This window comes from Heloderma suspectum, chromosome 17, assembly GCF_057233095.1.
Source record: "Heloderma suspectum isolate Gila_16-S chromosome 17, 16-S_ref, whole genome shotgun sequence".
Taxonomy (NCBI): Eukaryota; Metazoa; Chordata; class Lepidosauria; order Squamata; family Helodermatidae; genus Heloderma; species Heloderma suspectum.
The window spans coordinates 9,084,258-9,099,045 of record NC_139474.1 but is presented as its reverse complement, the minus strand read 5'-3'; the positions used below and the strand labels follow the sequence as shown (position 1 = coordinate 9,099,045).

The 14,788-nt window shown below is 47.2% G+C and overlaps 1 protein-coding gene across 1 annotated transcript in view; it reads left to right on the top strand.

The window, feature by feature from the left end:
• Nucleotides 1-14,788, top strand: part of MACROD1 (mono-ADP ribosylhydrolase 1) — a 350,485-nt gene that overhangs the window by 33,891 nt on the left and 301,806 nt on the right. The gene's annotated exons all lie outside the window — the stretch shown is intronic.

The following is a 14,788-nucleotide window of genomic DNA, read 5'->3' as shown; positions in this document are numbered from 1 at the left end:
TTTACAACCTAAAGAGATGAATGAAGCTGGCTTTCCTAGGGCCACACACATCTGCCCTTGGACGATGTTGGGCCCGTTTTGAGGGGCTATGCAAGTAAAGTTGCCAGTTTCTTGGAGGGCTGACGTCAGGGTTTTAACTTCAGAGTCAGGAAGAAAGAATAAAATCTTTGTTTTATGTGTTAAGCACTTTTTAGTTTATTTACTACATTTATATTCCAGCCTTCCCCCACAGAGCTCAAGATACAGCATTCTCCTGCCTGCTCTGTCTTTTATCTTCTCAACATCCCTGTGAGGTAGGTTAGTCTGAGAGGTACTGACTAGCTCAAAGTCACCCAGCAAGCTTCCTGGCTGAGTGGGGATTTGAACCTGGGCCTCCCCAGTCCCAGAACTACGCTTCTCAGTGTTCCCTGGGGTTGCTTTGTCAGTCCAGCTGACATTTATAGTGCAGGCATCATTCTTCTGATCATTCTCTGCACAGCAGGCACGGGCAAGTTAACATGGATGCACAGCTGTTTGAAAAAATAGCTTTGAAACTTACCAATTGGGAGCAAACCAGAATGGTAAAACTCAGGAGGACAAGCAGTTCAGGGCACATTAACCCGACTTCAGCTCCATCGTAGCTGGGACACAGCTGACTTGAACTTCAGTGCTCTGACTTTAAGCTGGCCGGCTGATCGACCAGCATCTGTGTCTCTGTGTGCAGTGCAGCCAGTACACCTCCTACTGGAAAGTATCTTTCCGGCACTTCCACTGGTTAACACTTGACCTTTCCCGCTCCCTGAGCAGCCTGTGCATTAGTCTTTTAAGAAGACGCTTGCCATCCACCCCAGTGGTGTAGGCTGCCCTAGAGCTTTTTTTGGCTGTGCCACAGTGTGGGATGAGTCCATCTTCTCTTAGACCTTGAGAGGTGACCTTTGATTTTCCAGGGTTATTAACAGGACTGTATATGCTCCTGCTCTCTGTGTGTGTGCGCGTGCACGTGTTAAATCGAGTCTCTGTACTGAACTAAGGAACCCAGATTTTACAATTCAAATAAGACAGAGCGAACATGCTATATATCTCCTTTTTATACATAACTGATTATCTTTCCGAGATCCATTCTCTCCCCCTGCCCCCGTTTAAATAGAGTTTTTAAAAATGGCATTTCATGAAATGTTCCCAGCCTCTTCCTTCAATCCGCGAAGGGCTGATGTAGGTCAATAAATATGGGTTTAGTGATGTTTCTCAATAAAGGCAAGGTTTTATAAAAAAGCAAATGGGTAAGAGTTTACCCACAAGCAAGGAAAATCAGAGTACAGAAGAAGAAAGGGGTTGAGGTGGTGGGGAGGAGAATAATGAGGTATTATTGGCTGAGCATTTAAAAGGACTCTGAATGGGACCTGGCCATAATGTGTGTGTCAGGGGCAGGGGTTTGCTGCTGGAAGGAAAACTCACCTGCCATCTTGGCCGTTGTCAATAGCTAGATTGTGTAGAAGTCACAGGGTAGGATAGTTATGCTCCATTTGGCCCTGACTGAGCTTTTGCAAAAGAGCTTTCATATCCATCTTTGGGGCCAACAACATTTAGGAAAATTCATCTAAAGAATCGACCTCCCCCCAACCTGCTGTCCTCCAGATGTAGCCATGGTGTCTGTGGAGGATGGTAGTTGTAGTCAATACATCTGGAGAGTGCTGGTTGGGGGAGGCTGTAATAGACAGGCAGCCAATAGAGCAGGTGGAACAGAGAGGGAAGAAGAATGAAGAGCTCAAGGGCCTTTTTAGATCTCCCCCAAATATATATGCCCAAACCCAGATTATTCAGCCCATTGCTCATGGCCCAGTATCCTGTCCCCAAGCACAGGAGGAAGTGCAGCCTGAGTGGCGGAACACGTACTTGCAGGCAGAACACCCCAGGTTCAATCCCTCATTTAAAGAAAAGGATGAGGTTACACGTGTTGGGGCGGGGGGAAGCTCTCTCTGCCTGGAACCCTGGAGAGTCACTGCCAGTCTGAGCAGATGATGCTGGGCTGGATGGGCAGATATTCTGACCTGGCCTAAGGCAGCCTCCTACATTAAACAACGGAGGGGACAGGTTAACTACGTTGTGTGGAAAGCCTGTTTGCAAGCTTGTTTAATGAGCGCACAAGTGTTGGACGTAAGAAGGGCAGGTAAGAAGATCCACTTAGCCTAGCTTGTCGATTCCAGATGTGGCCAGCCAGAAGCCTTCCGGGATGCCATGAGTCAGGCATGGAAGTGGTGGTCCTACTCTTCTTGGTTGCCCCTGACATCCAGTGTGCAGAGGTATATTGCCTCTGAATGTGGAGGTTCCAGATGTTGTTGTCACTTAATAGAATACCGTCTGCATTCATGGTGCTTGACGGAGTACTTGAGGCCAGGTCCCTGCCCCGAGGAGCTTACACTCTAAAATTCACACAAAGGAAACAACAGGTAAAGGGGAGGTAGGGGGTGAACCGGGGCAAGCCTATGTGATCATTCCAGGGACATGTGCCTAGGCTCTGAGGGTTCCGCTGTAGACATGATGATGTTCTTATGCAGTGAAGTCTTGTCCTGTTAGGTACAGCTAGACATTTGGGTGACTGAGGTGAGGGAATCCCAAGGGGTTCCCTGTCCCCCCCCCCCCCAATTAGCATGGAAAACAATCCACTGGGAGATTTTTCCTCCACAAGCCTCATTGATATGAATAGGAGCTGGGCAAGGGCACCTTAAAGGCACTGGAATTCTAATATCTGGGTTAGTCTCCATCCTTTCTCCTCATGCACACTGCCCCCGTGGCCATGCAGCTTCTGTTTTTTCCTTCACAAGCCTTTTTGAAGGAAGGGGGAAGGAGTCTCCCCGAGATATTTGCGATCCTTGGTTCTAGTGACATTGATCAATTGCAATTTCTCTTGTTCCCTGCGTGAATCTGTACATCTTCCCTAGCGGGAGGACGACGGCCAGGTTGATGAATGTGAGCAAAGGCCTGCTCTCGCTGCGCATGCCTGGATGCTCAGGGCATTAATTTTTTTCCCCCCTAGGCTTGGATGTTCGGTGGCTACAGAGGAGCTTTGATGATCCCTTTTGCGCACGCCTGTTTGAATGAGTTTGTTTCTTAACCCTAACTAGATTTTCTGGCCTTGCAGACAGAAACCTGGAGACCCCACCAGCCTCTGAACCCCAAGCCTGCCTTTACAATCCGCAACACCCCCCCCCCCTACCACTCTGTTGTATCCGCAGGCTGAAAAATGGCACCTCTGTCCCCAGGAGAAATCCATTAACCTGCGGGCAGACGCCGGAGCCTGTCTAATGCGGAAGTAATGAGCTCTGGTTTTATGTTAAATTTAGCAGAAACCACTATTACAAGTGACAGAAAATAATTTCCCCCGGGGAGTATGATAGGCCGAGAGGCAGGCAGGCTAAGGTAGCCTAGGGGTGTGCAGGAGAGTGTTGTGGGTGTGGGAGAGCAGCCCTTGCTTACTCTCTTTTCACCAGGAGAAAATGGTGAAGTCTATATGGCACGAGAGCTGGGCTAAGCAACTGAGTTCCTTGGTTCAAGTCTCATCTCTTGTGATGAGGGCCTTGGTTTGAGGACCAATGGTGATGCTTGCTTGGGCTGCTGGGAGTTGGAGTCCAACAGCATGTGGAGGGCCATAGGTTCCCCAGCCCTGCTGTAGAGAAACATCCAAGATAGATAGCAAGGGATGGTTCCGGAGTCATAATCCTGATTTTAGATGTGGGTTTTAATTAGGGATACAATGTTTCACCAATCATTAATCAGTTAAAAGCTTTTAAGTGACTAAAAAGGTGGCCTCGATTAACTGAACAGCAGATTTGGTTAAAAAACAAAACGAACAACCTGTATTTTTAATACAGTCGCTTGTTGGCAAGTCCTACCCTGAGGAGGCATTCTCCCTTCTTTCTCACATGAGGAATGCCTCTTCTCAGAAGATGCCTGCTACAACATGTGTGTGCATTATCTAAAACCGAGGAAAATAGGCTTCCTGTTTCAGAAATATTGCTTTTCCCCACATGCAAATTTTAGTAGACTAAAACTCATACTATTAATCACTTCAAAAACCCCTTTAATCAGGTTGAAACCCTCATTTTCATCTCAGGGTTAACAAGCCTGGGCAGAACATTTCTGAATCTTGATTGTGCAAGCAAACCCTGCCAGATGTTTCGTTATTGTTGTTGTTATTATTATTATTGCAGTCATTTGTTTTTGATATAACCGGCTGACACTTTGCTCTGAATAACTATGTAACTTCTTTCCTTGTCCCATCCCCAAAAATCTCACCCCTCCCACATCTCCCCTTAATAATGTTGGGCCCCCAGAAGTTGTTGCAGTCTAACCTGCAGCAACCCAAGCCAGTATGGCCAATGGTCAGGGATGGCAGATATAGTCCAGCAACACTGGGAGGGCCACAGTTTCCCCACCCCTGATGTAGACCAGGTGAATTTCTGTCTAGTGTATTTCATGTGTCCCCATCATCACTCTCACCACCACCACCAAGTGACACTACCAAGACTGCTGTCAAAGTTAAATCTTTTCTATTTTATTCCAAGAAAGGGCAAGGAAAGATTTTTTTGTTTTGTTTTTAATAATTATCATTTTTTCAAACTTGTACTTTTTATGTTTTTGTTTTTTCTATGAAAAACAGAAGAAAAAAAAGGACTAAGGGAACTTGCGACACATTCATTTCGAAACGTTTGAAAATTTTCAAGGCACCTAAAACGAGAAGGAGGCCAAAGGGCACGCAAAAGAGAGCACTTTGGTTTCTCTGGAGACAAAAAAAGGGAGAACAGAAAACACCCTTATTTTGGTGGAGAGAGCCCAGGGTGGGGATTCTGGTCTTTCATCTGCACGTAGAAGCAGAGAGCTGGTGCAGAGGTGGCTGGAGGAAAAGAAGATTGCGGTGCAAAGAACAAAGTTTGGTTTGTTCGAAATTGTCTTTCAACAGATACAGACGAGCTTGATCCTTGTCAGTTTTTGTAAAGCATTTCCTTAACAGCTAAGTAAATGCAGTGTGGCGAGTTTCTCTCTATCCCCTACGCCGCCGCCCCGCACTCATTATAGGATCGTGGCCACTGATTGTATCTCTTCTTCTCCCTTGGCCTTCCCCTGGCACTGATCAATGATTTAATCCCACTGTAATCATTGGCGACGGACGTTTTCGCCATTCTATAGATGTGGGCGACAGGAACGTTGGGAGGCAGCTTGTTTCCTTCCCTGTTTGTTGGAGGTTGTTGTGTTTGGCTTGTTGTTAGAGAGCTCAGATGCCTCCCCCCCCCCAGAAAGATGGTGGGAGGGAGTTGTTGTCTTGGAACCCAGCCATTAAGAAAAGAGAAGAAAGAACTATCTTGAAGACTTGGGTTTCACAACTAGCCCTGTTAGTCTCCTGTTCATGTGTCAACTTTCTACACTGGCTTGCGATGCCCGTATAGCTAGAGCCTAGCCCCGTTATGAGCCTAAAACACAAGTCTTTCAGCCTAGATCTTAACCAGCCAGCCAGTGCGGAGGGGCGGGCAGGCAGGCAGTGGGGCAAGCACTGAACTTTCCTGACTTTCTTTGTTGTACCAGGTTCTCCTACGCTTCCGTTGGCTCCCAGACTGGCTTTCCTATTAGACTGGGAGCCCATCGCTTATTTACCCTCTTCTGTGTCAGATCAGCAGTCATCTGTTGCCAGGGAGCCAGGTCTACCATGTGAGAAGGGTTTTCCTCAGCCTCCCTCCCTCCCAAGTCTCAGCGTTGGCTTTTGGCCTGCAGAATGGTGGAACCTGCCTCTCCTCTAAAACAGACAGGTTTGGGGGCTCTTCAGACCCAGCTGGCTATCAACTTCCAGATCCCCTGTCGGTTCAACCTCCTGACCTCTCCCTTGTGTTTCCTCTCCTTAACGACTTCCCCTCCCCTTGACAAAGCAGGGAACTGGTGTCAACACCGAGAAAACACATATTCGAGATGGCACAGGATGTGGCAGTGATTAAGGCTGGCCCATGCATGTGCCTTGGACAAAGCTGGGTTGGGCCCTCTTCCTCTTTCAAGACAGCTAGGGAACATATCCAGTGGTTGCTCAGCAACTCCAGTGTCCTGACATTCACCTTGCTTTCTTCTCCCAACCTGACAAAATGGCCAGAGTAGGCAACTGATTGCCAGTGGTGGCAAGAGAGGGCATTAGGTGGCCAGGTCCTGATCTATCCCAATGTCATCTGGCCTTTAAGGGTGACCCCTAGAGGGTTGGGGGTAGCATAGCATGTACCAATATATCAGTTCTGAATTTAAAGCAAAGACAGGGCTGAGGAACTAAATTGCTAGGCCTCTTTGATCCAGGAAAATAAAATATCTACAATGCATCACATCACTAGCCCCTACACCCTATTGCCATATGAGGCAATTGTGTTATGAGCACTTTCTCACCATTACCTATAAAAGAACAGAGGAGTCCTTTTGTCATCTTGGTACATTTCAGCCCTCTCCTTCTTTCCAAAGCGACATGTTCCAGCTCCTGTACAAAACCCACAAGGACAAACCTTTTGGCTTCATGTTTTGTTTGGGGCCATCACTCAATGGACAGAGAACATGCTTGATGGCCAGTAAGGTCCTGGGTTCAACCCCTGACATCTCCAGTCAAAAGATCTTAGTTGCAAGGTTGGGAAAGGCCTCTGCCTAGGTCTCTGGAGCAGACAATGCTGGGATGGAGGGAACCGTGACCTGAGCTGATGCGTGGCAGGGTTGCCTGAAGACCTTCTATTCTCACACCATACTACCCTCTCCTGGCAATGTCTTGACATGCCAATTTTGCAACGGGTTCGCACAGTGGCAGGGATGGCGTTCACTGTTGGGGGATCTCTCCCCTCTTTCATGGCTGTTGTTAACTGGATTAATCCAGAGACATGCCTGCATGATGGAAGCACTCAAAAGATTACGCCAAACACTCCTCAGTATTCACTTCCAATATACAAATTATCTCTTGCAAAGTGGGAAATCCTGCAGACAGCATTATCTGAAGCCACGGGATGGACGAGAAGCAGCAATTCTGTATGCCTGATCAAGGCTTAGGGAGCCTGATGTTCTACTTCTTGTGTTGCCATTATAGTCAGGACTTGAGAATCCTGTGGTTACATGCATGTAGGATTTCATATGGCGGATCTGATACAAAACCTGTTACCTGGCGAGGCTTCCTACATGTCTCAGCTTTTCTTTTAGAAAAAGCACGTTGCTAGCCCTCTATACAACCTTTCCTTTCTAAAATGACCTCAGTGGTTGTGCATTCCCCTGGTTGGGTAGGCCAGCATTTGGGTGCTCCCCTAGACCCATTTTTAAAAAAAAATAGTTGCAAACAGCAGCAAGGCTAACCCTCTGCAGCAAAGCAGCTTCTCCATAGCAGAAGGGTAATGATGTTTGTTTGGAGCTTGCCAAGATTACTGTGCTAAGGAAGCAAAATGCAATGGAGGCTCCTTTTTAAAAAAGCAACCAATGTCTCAAGGCCCTTTACTGAGCTTATTGCACACCATGTGCCAGACTTAAGAGATCATTGCAGCAGGATTGGAATATCAATTTCATGGAGACACTTCTATGATGGCTGAAGAGTGGAGATATGACCCCCCTCCCCCAAGGAAAGCCAACAAAGAGATGAGTTTATGGTAGTCTAGACTATTGGTTTTTAACTGGTGACTCTCGGACCCACAACTAGATCATATCCTAGTCTAAGATGGATCATACTAATATAGACTGTACTACTGGAACTACTAGGGTTGTTTCCCAGTCTAAGATGGAGCATTATTTTTAAGAGAAGAAAGAGAAAAATGTGGCGAAAGAAGGAAAAGGTGGATCCCATGATACACTTTGGGATTTACAAGTAGGTTTTGGGTCATAAATATTGAAGACTAGGGTAGAAGTAGACAGCAAATGGGAAAGTGGTTTGGAGGAAGGGGGAAACCAGTAGAAAAAGATCCTCTAGATCCGGTGGTTTTAAGATGTCTCTGGGATAGGGAAGCAGTGGGATGAAGTGAAAAATTAAGAGCAAGCATGGCTTGCTCACAGAAGAGTTAAGTGCTCTTTCGCCAAGCAAGCAGAGAGCCCAAGGCAGCTGTCAAGTCAGATGGGATGGACAGAACAAATAGCCGAGCATGGGATGGACAGAACAGATAGCTGAGCATGTAACGCTGCCTTTTAGGGAGGAGGATGAATTGGAAGGTGCACCAAGGGATCATTGACCAGACTGACTTTTGCAGATACTTTGTGTTTTGGCCCCAGCTTCTAAGATCTTGACTCAAGATCGTGCTTGGAGGATGGAATGTTTGGGTTTTAACTAAGGATGCGCAAAAACCTTCCTCTCGATTTCCATGGAGTTCTCTACTTTTCCTCCCTGGAAAGTATCTCCAATTTATCTTTGCATTTCTGAGCAACTTAAGCACACGTTTTCTCTCTCTTTGTTCCCCCCTCCCCCTGACAAAGCAGTTGCACAAATAAATGTGCATTATAGTAATGGGTGGGTGCATGCATGTTGGCCAGTAATGCAGTGCTGGCAGATATCTGTGCCCGGATGGGTGCTCTGATTTTCATTCAGCCTCTAGCTCGTGCAAGAGTTTGCACAAATCTAGCCCTCGGTTATTCCCCCACCCCCTGACAGAAAGTAAATGAGCTAGAATCAGACATAAGGTTTGGGATAATCGACCATTCCAGTTCGAACAGCAACAGTTACACATTGGTAACTGAACATGGCGCATTACCATGACTCCTCTTGTTTGTATCTTGGAAGGGAGAGGGAATGTTGGTATTGTGAGTGTGTACAAACACGAAAGCCAGAAGCCTTGGCTGTGCTGCTTTTGACATTTCTTTCCGCTGTCTCCACCTCAAAAGGACACCCCCCACCCCCAGTCAAACTGAGATGAAAAGGAATGCAACAAGAAGCACCTCCAGTGTGAACGTACCACAAAGGGCTGAACAGGGAGGGAAGCTGGCTGTGGCAGTGAACGCTTATATAAATAAAAGGAGGCTTCAGCAATTCACATGGTGGAGGAAGGCACTGTCAGGATCACGCTGGAGCCATGGAGAGCTGTCTCTGGATTCAGACCTGGAATGGGAAGGGACAGTTTCCCACTGGGGGACCCTGCTGTCCATTGCTGGAACATGGGATGGTGCTTGAACCAGGGTCTGTGCAGTAGCATGCAGGCTTCTAGTATTTATAGCAGGCCTGGCCAATCCAGGCAGTTTGCGTGGCCTGCCAGTCACATGGCCTGGAATTGCATACTTCTGTTCCCTTCTATGCCTGAAGAGGTCTCGGAGGTTGGAGCACAGACATCCCCCTGTAGTTGTTTGTGCTAAACCAGCCTTTCCCAACCCAAGTCTCTCCAGGTGCTTTGGACTACAACTCCTATCAGTCCCAGCCAGCTTGGCCAGTGGTCAGGGACGATGGGAATGGTAGTTTCAAACACCTGACAGGGCCTAAGTCTTTACTAGCGAGGATCCTGGTTCGAGCCTCAAAGTTGGCGAGAAGCACAGTAGGACAACAGAAGATCACCCACCCTTCTGTCTCCAGCAGCTGAGCTCTGTTGCCAGACTTTAAAGAAGTGGGGAGAAAGCCAGACTTAAAAGGCTTATCCCCGGTTTCCCCCTCTGCCCTCTCTCGCTCTTCCTCCTTCTCCATACCTTTTTCGTTGTTGAAAAAGCGCGCTCTCCTAAATAAGAACTTTGCAAGCTGAGCTGCAAATTGCTTGTTACCGCAAACTCTGCATGCGTGTGTGCCGCGACGGCGCACAGCAAACAACCCTCGGATCACCTGAATTAATGAGCAGCAGGGAGAGGCAGGTTTTTATGTGCATTTTTTTTTTTTGCATTGTGCTAAACGCATCCTCCCCAAGAGCCTGCTCACATTAGCTCTGTTTGTGAAGTACTGTATATAGAGTTAAACACTTAATAAAATTACACTTCACAGGAGGCGAGACTGACGCATCGGGTCCGAGGCCTGGATTGTGTAAAGTGATGTTTAGTGTATAAATATTAGCTGGCCTGGAGCGTTGTCTCTCTCTCATGCGTTTTTTTCCTTCTTGTTTGCGTTTTCCTTGTTGATGGTGTTTAATAGGAAGGAAACAAACCAGCCACCCGCACTGCTCATTTCCAAAATGACTTCCATGGAAACTTGTCCCCCCACCACCTCACCCCCCCCGCCCCACTAGTTATTTCTGTGCTCTGCTAATGAGCTGTATAAATTTGCATACTGAGAACCAAAAGTCGGGGATGAATAGTTAGAGAAAGGTGTGTTTTATGCAGAGCCATGGATGCATGCTTCTTCAGGGAGACCAGAGGCCCTGAATACATTCCAGAAAGATGGCTTCTCTCACCTACAGTCTTGACTGCCCAGCCACTTGACTTGTTAAGCCCTGCCTAAGCTGTCAGCCATTTGGCTATTTCCCAGAAATCAACGGTTTCCTCGTTCCTTCTTGCATTCCGCTTTGTTTCTCCTTCCGGGGGACGGGGGGGGGGGGGTTCCAGTTTGCCCTTCAGTCTGGTACCGTTCCTCTTGGTTCCCTGTGCTGATCTTGGCACAACTGACTTGTGAGGAATTCCACACAGGAGAAATGAGACTACTGGGAGACAGAATGTCTGCTCCGTTGCTTGGAAATCCAAGCCTGGCTGACCCTTGCCAAGTAGATTTACTCGTGGGTGCTCCAGCTTTTACTTTTTCTTCCAAAAAAAAAAAGACAGAAGACACTTTCCAAGACAGCAAATGCTAAGAACAAACTATACCCCAGGGTGGACTGTATTTTTTAAGTACATGCCTACCTTAGTAAAGCGCATAGCTAAATTATCACATGGCAAGTTGTGTTGCCCTTTAAAAAGGCTACCATTATACTTTTCTTCCATGACCCCCCCATTATCCCCCTTATTTAAAACATTTTCAAGGCAGCTGATTGCGACTCAGTTGGCAGATTACAACCCAGAGTAGCTGACTTTTGTCCGGGAACATTTAACAATGCAGCGAGGCTGCCCTGCCCTTCCACTTGCTGTCCTGCCCGGCCTGTTGTAGCAAGTGGGCTTTGAATGTTGTCCCAGAACAAGTGGACAGAAGGAGGCATTGCACTTGTGTGATCTCCTGTCCTGCTGCACCAAGCTGTTTTCTCCATGGATGCTTCCAGATGAGGCCTTTATCACATCGTCACCCTGCCTCGTTCACAGAATTTTACAGGGGTTTAGCCGTTGTCGGCATCTTCCATTTGTAACCCTCCCCTCTTTTCCCATCTCTTCTTTTTTCTCTCTCTCCACAAAAAACCCGTTGAGGAGGAAAAGATGGCATAGCTGCACAATGCCTCTTGATTGGTAGTGCTAAGTATCCATCTGGAAGCACCCCAAGGTGCAGCCTGTATGCATTCCCTACAACTGCAGTGTGATCACTCAATGAGAGGTCCTGTGCAACTTGATAGCCATGAACACAGCTCACCAGCCATGTGTTGTGGCCAGCAAGGGGCTGGATTCAATCTCTTTCCTCTTTTTTGACAGCCGAACATGGACTGCAAAAACAGGGAGGTTGTTGAACACCTGCCAGGCCTCAGTCCATGTCTGGAGAGTTGTGTTCCACTAAGTCAGATGCAACTTGTACAACATACATAGAGGGCTGGGACCCGCAACGGAAGAAAGGCATGCCTATATTCTTTTAGAAGTGCTTTATGAGCACTTGAGTGCCCTTTACTCAGCTAGGCATAAACTAAAAAACAAACAACAAACCACAGGCTTTCTTGGACATATTGTTCCTAGCATGCTGTAGTCTTGACGGGTGTCTTCTGTCAGTCTTCCAAATAACCTGTGACATGACAGCTTAGAAACAGACTAACGCTAGAAGCCTGCACCGCCTGGCTGTCCAGTGTTAAAAGCTGCCGACTCTCTGTCCCTGCACATCTGTGGTGAAACTCTTGTATGTGTAGCATTGACAATGCAGAGGGGAAACTAATTCAATCTGATATGGGAAATGTCAATAAGGGACTTGTGTTGGGACTTGCCTCCTTGTATGAAAGAAGGCAGTCAGTGGCATTGTGGGATACAAATTGTAATCTAGAGAGGGACATGCTGCTTGTTGGAGAGTTGATGGGCACCAAATGCTTGTTCTGCCATTTTTGTGGTGATTGGCCAGGCTTTTAAGTTTTGTTCCTTTTTTGTCTATTCGCTTCCCTCCACCTTCCCCGTCACTTTGTTCTGTCACAAGCCGCTTAAAATGCATTTTTCTGAATGGTTGTTATTGTCGCTATTAAGGAATGCAGTCCTGTCAGAGAGCCCCGTTGGCAAAGAGAGAACTCCTCGGAAAGATGCTTCTAATGGCGCGTTTATTGCCTTGCTCTGCAGTTAGCCAGCTAATCCCATTTATTGCCATTTGCGGAAATTAAGGGGTTGAAGTGTTGTGGATTCGTAAAGATATCAGAAGGCGTGCAAAAAAGAGCGTGCGAGCGAGAAAGAGACTGTATGTTGAATGACTGAGTGACTTCTAAGTGACTTCTAATTAGCTCCTTCGGGTGGAGATGATTGGAGTCCTGTTTGGGGAGGGGTTTGGGGAGTCCTGTTTGGGGAGATGCTGCCAATATATCCCAAGCCTGCTTAGAGTAGCCCTGAACAACATGTGACTGAGCAAGACAGACGCAGCCTACCAGCCACAGACAGTAGCTCTGTACATCTGTTTTTGCTGCTTGCTTTGGACTCCACAAATGTGGGGGGAAGGTTTCAAGAAACTGGCAGACCACAATACGCGGCTTCAGGACTGCTTGTGGTGCAGAGCTGTTCAAGCCTGGCCTAGAATGTTATGGGCTTATCTTTCCAACAGTGAATTTAAGCAGGAAGCATTCCTAGTTCCTTCTATTCGGAGACAGAGAACTGCATTTCATTATGCCCAGCCTGATCATTCTTAATATTTGCGGGGAAGGGCATCCCTTGCTGGGTTTTTAAGAAATAGTTTTAATATTAATGACAGGAAGGGAAATAAGAGCAGAGTAAGAACAGTAAGAACAGAGAGGGCTCCTAGAAGGAGAAAAAAAGGGGTTGTTGGGGAACAGAACAATGGGACTCTCTTTCCTGAACTTTTGTTTAGAAATTTGAGAACATAAGAACTGCCTTGCTGGATTAGAGCAAGGACTGACATGGTGTTTGTAATGGTGGCCAGCTAGATGCTAGAAGCATGAAGATAACAGCCCGTCCCATTTGTTCCTAGCCTCTGATCCTCGCAGATACACTGCCATTGCACATGGAGGTTCCAAATAGCTAGCAGCTCTTGATAGACTTATTCTCCATCCGTTGTGTGAATGTTTGTTCCTTCTGAGCTTTGAAGACCCTTTCATTGTCATTTTCTACTCTACTCTGCTTCAGCCATCCATCCCCAAAAGCTTGGGGACCTCTTTAATCTATAGTATCGACATCTTTAGAGCTTAGTAGCAACAAACATGTGCAAGGGTGACACCCTATGGAAATGTTGAGCTCTCTCATACAGACTCAGATCACTGGTCCGTTGGACTGCCATCCAGTCTCAAACATGGCCCTCCCAGGGTTCCTCAGTGCCACTGGCCATGTGAGGGGTCAAATCCAGGAGTCTCACGCGGGTGCGATGTGGTGTGCATTGCCACTCCACAGCACGTTTCCTGGAGGTCATTCCAGCAGTGGTGTACAAGATCCAACACGCTAGATCAAGCCAACCTACACATTGCCGTACTGTCCTGGCTGTGACAAGCAGCAACAGTCCATGTGCATGTGGAGATGGATCCATTCCTTGTCTGCTCTCAACGTCTGCCAGTTCCAGCGTGACCCTTGCGAGCTTTTTCATCTCCATAGCTGCCCAGTCACTGGAAAGCTTTTCCTCACATGGCGGACGCATGTTTGAATGTAGTTTGCTTTTAAGCCTCCTGACTGAGCTGGGATAATCGTTATTTTCCTGCTGCATCTGCAACGTTGAGTCCCTCGGATTTGCCCTGGAGGAAAACCAGACCACACATGGAGCCATTGAGATACACCCAGATTGGCCTGTACAACCAAGATGAATGCAGCCCACCAGCCACAGGTGGCGGCCACCCACCAGGGGCTCAACAAACCACCTGCTTTTGCTCCTTGCCTGGGAATGCAAAAACAGGAGGGGTATCAAACACCTGGCAGGCCATGGTACATGGATGGTGGGGTTGCCTTTTGGCTTGGTGGGTCACAAGTTGTGGAGACTTGCACTGGAGCCTCGGTGGTGGGACTTTATATGAGTGCTGCCTTGAGGGCACATCCACAGATCTGGCACCTGTAAAGATCCATAGATCTACAGTTGGGACATCTAAACGTATCCCATGGGAAAAGAGGCAAAAATAGTGTATAGAGAAGTAAACGAAACAAACCCCCGTCCCATCTTGATGATGAGCTATTGATAACAGCCTAGCTTGTTGTCTTTGAGTTGATTTAAAAGGCTTGAACCAAAACCCTGCTTCTCTCTCCTTCCTTAACATCTCAAAATCATTCACATCCTATGTGAACCTGAGAATCATTTAGGATTCCGGAACCCCCACCTCGGAAGGAACATCTTGCTGGTTGGAAGACGTTGGCCCAGCTCGTCTCCACGTCAGTTTTTGTGTGTGTGGGTTTTGTGATTTTTTTTGCTAAAAAGGTAAGAGCCACGTGTCGAATTATTCCTACGAAGAGAATAATCTTGAATGATTGTCCCAAAGGATAGTTGTATGAGGAGAAGGAGGTAACCAAAGGGCGATTCCTATGATCAGTCAGTGTTGAGCAGAAGAACAAAGCTCTGATGGATTCGGAGCATTGCAGAAGGGGGAAGGGGTGGGGGGAATTGAGTCAAGTGCAGAGG